This window comes from Pipistrellus kuhlii, unplaced genomic scaffold (assembly GCF_014108245.1).
Source record: "Pipistrellus kuhlii isolate mPipKuh1 unplaced genomic scaffold, mPipKuh1.p scaffold_m20_p_50, whole genome shotgun sequence".
NCBI lineage: Eukaryota > Metazoa > Chordata > Mammalia > Chiroptera > Vespertilionidae > Pipistrellus > Pipistrellus kuhlii.
Window position 1 is genome coordinate 2,047,612 of NW_023425552.1, and position 2,500 is coordinate 2,050,111.

Sequence of the window (2,500 nt, forward strand, 5' to 3'; positions counted from 1 at the left end):
CCCAGAGAAGATTTTCCTGTGAACTAGGCAGGGTTCCATTTAATCAAATGGAACCCAAAATAACTCATTTTTTTTGTTAAAAACTTAAATGATAATTAAAAAGAAAAACAAAAACCAGAAGAGAAGGCCATCTCTCTAAGTTTATTTCCTCTGAGAAGAGGGACTAGGGACTAGAACAGTTTAATATTTTCTTCTTTGCACTTTTTTTTTTTTTAATTTACCAATTGTGGTGACTATACTCTGACTTTGCAGGGAAAACAGTCAAACTGATATTTTTAAAAAATATATTTTTGGATTTTTTTTTTAGAGAGGAAGGGAGAGGGAGAGAGAGTTAGAAACATCAATGAGAGAGAAGCATCCATCAACTGCCTCTTGCAGGCCCCCAACTGGGGATGTGCCTGCAACCAAGGTCCATGTCCTTGACCGGAATCAAACATATATTTTTTTAAACAGTGGAAAAAAATTTTTTTTGTTTTGTTTTGTTTTAAAGTGTTACTTTTCAACTTACAGCTGACAGTCAACATTACTGCGGATTAGTTTCAGGCGTGTAACAGTAGTTAGGCAACCTTATACTTTACAAGGTGTCCCCACCCCCGATATTCCCAACACCCGCCTGGCACCAAGCATAGTGATTACACTATTATTATTATTATTTTTTTAAATATATATTTTATTGTTTTTTTTTTGTTTTTTGTTTTTTGTTTTTTACAGAGAGGAAGGGAGAGGGAGAGAGAGAAACGTCGATGAGAGAGAAACATCGACCAGCTGCCTCTTGCACACCCCCTACCGGGGATGTGCCCGCAACCAAGGTACATGCCCTTGACCGGATTTGAACCCGGGACCCTTCAGTCCCCAAGCCAAAGCTCTATCCATTGAGCCAAACCGGTCCCGGCTGATTACACTATTATTGACAAACTCGTGCAGCTGTGGGGTCCCCTGGCCTGGCCTGCGGGATCTGGCTGAAACTGGTTCTCTGACATCCCCCAAGAGGTCCCGGATTTCGAGAAGGTGCAGGCCAGGCCAAGGGACCCCACCAGTGCGTGATCGGGGCCGGGGAGGGACACAGGAAGTTGGCCAGCCAGGGAGAGATCATGGGGACTCCAGGATGTGTCCGGCCCATCTCACTCAGTGCCCATCGGCCAGACCCCAGCAGCAAGCTAACCTACTGGTCAAAGCATCTGCCCCCTGGTGGTCAGTGCCGTCATAGCAAGCAGTTGAGCTGCCCTAGCATATCATTAGCATATTACACTTTGGTTGGTTGAATAGTTGACCAACATATAATAAAAGCCTAATATGATACTTAGCACATCAGGCTTTGATTATATAGGACATCCCCTGTGCTGTACTCTGCATCCCAGGACTGTATGTTACTGCCAATTAGTACTTCTTTTTAAAAAAATATATATTTTATTGATTTTCCACAGAGAGGAAGAGAGAGGGATAGAGAGTTAGAAACATCAATGAGAGAGAGTCATCCATCAGCTGCCTCTTGCACACCTCCCACTGGGGTTGTGCTCGCAACCGAGGTACATGCCCTTGACCGGAATCGAACCTGGGACCCTCCAGTCTGCAGGCTGACGCTCTATCCACTGAGCCAAACCGGTTTCGGCAGGCTTACACAGTCTTACCCTTAATGTTTGTCACTCTGTTATCCTTGGGGATTTCAACATCTGGTACTAATAAGAGCAGAGACTATTAAAAATATACCCAGGGAAGCTGTTTGCATAACCCATACATGTTGGAGGTTTCACGGTCATGATTTTCAAACAGAGAAATGACAACATTGGGAAGGAGAAGGCAGGTTGGAAGGAGGATGTGGAAGTGACCCTATTAAAACCCTCGAGGTAGTTTTAGCATGAAGAAAGAAGTTCGGCCGGTGGCAGGCAGTGCGAGGAGGCGTGGTGCATTTCCATGTGCTCTCTTTAGAAAGGCAGGACGTAGCCCTGACTGGTTTGGCTCAGTGGATAGAGCATCTGCCTGTGGACTGAGGGGTCCCGGGTTTGATTCCAGTAAAGAGCATGTGCCTTGGTTGCGGGCAGCTGATCGATGGTTCTCTCTCATCGATGTTTCTCTCTATCCTTCTCCCTCTCTGTAAAAAATCAATAAAGTATATATTTAAAAATTAATAAAAAATATAGTTTTAAAAATTATATAGGTTGCAAGCATACAGTTGCGTGCAGTACATGGTCTGTATGTTGTATTGTGTGTCCTTTCCTTGAATTTCTCAGACCTGGAGAATGACTGGCACCTGACAGGTGGAGCTCTGGTGATTGATTAGAGCGAGGGGGCGGGGCCACTGAGGGGCGGGGAGCCAGGGGCGTGACGTCACCGCGCAGGGCGTGGCGAACAGCCTCCCGCCGGCCCTCCTCCTAAGTCCCGCCCCTCGCTTTCCGCCGTCCCTATTGGCTGCGGGGCCGCCCAATGGAGAGTTAGGAGCCGCCCTCTCGTGCTCCTCGCCCGTGGTGTCCGCTCTCGTTCGCGCGTCTCGCGAGCGTTCCCG

The 2,500-nt window shown here is 46.8% G+C and overlaps 1 protein-coding gene across 2 annotated transcripts in view; it reads left to right on the forward strand.

Moving 5' to 3' along the window:
• Nucleotides 1–2,500, forward strand: part of ETFA (electron transfer flavoprotein subunit alpha) — a 50,309-nt gene that overhangs the window by 8,291 nt on the left and 39,518 nt on the right. The window contains exon 1 of one of the 2 annotated variants that reach the window (XM_036415618.2): nt 2,458–2,500. This exon is cut by the window's right edge and continues 113 nt beyond it. The exons of the other annotated variant lie outside the window; for it this stretch is intronic. The gene's annotated coding sequence lies outside the window, so the exon portion shown is untranslated. Of the gene's footprint in view, nt 1–2,457 lie in introns of those variants that run through there. 2 annotated transcript variants of the gene reach the window in all.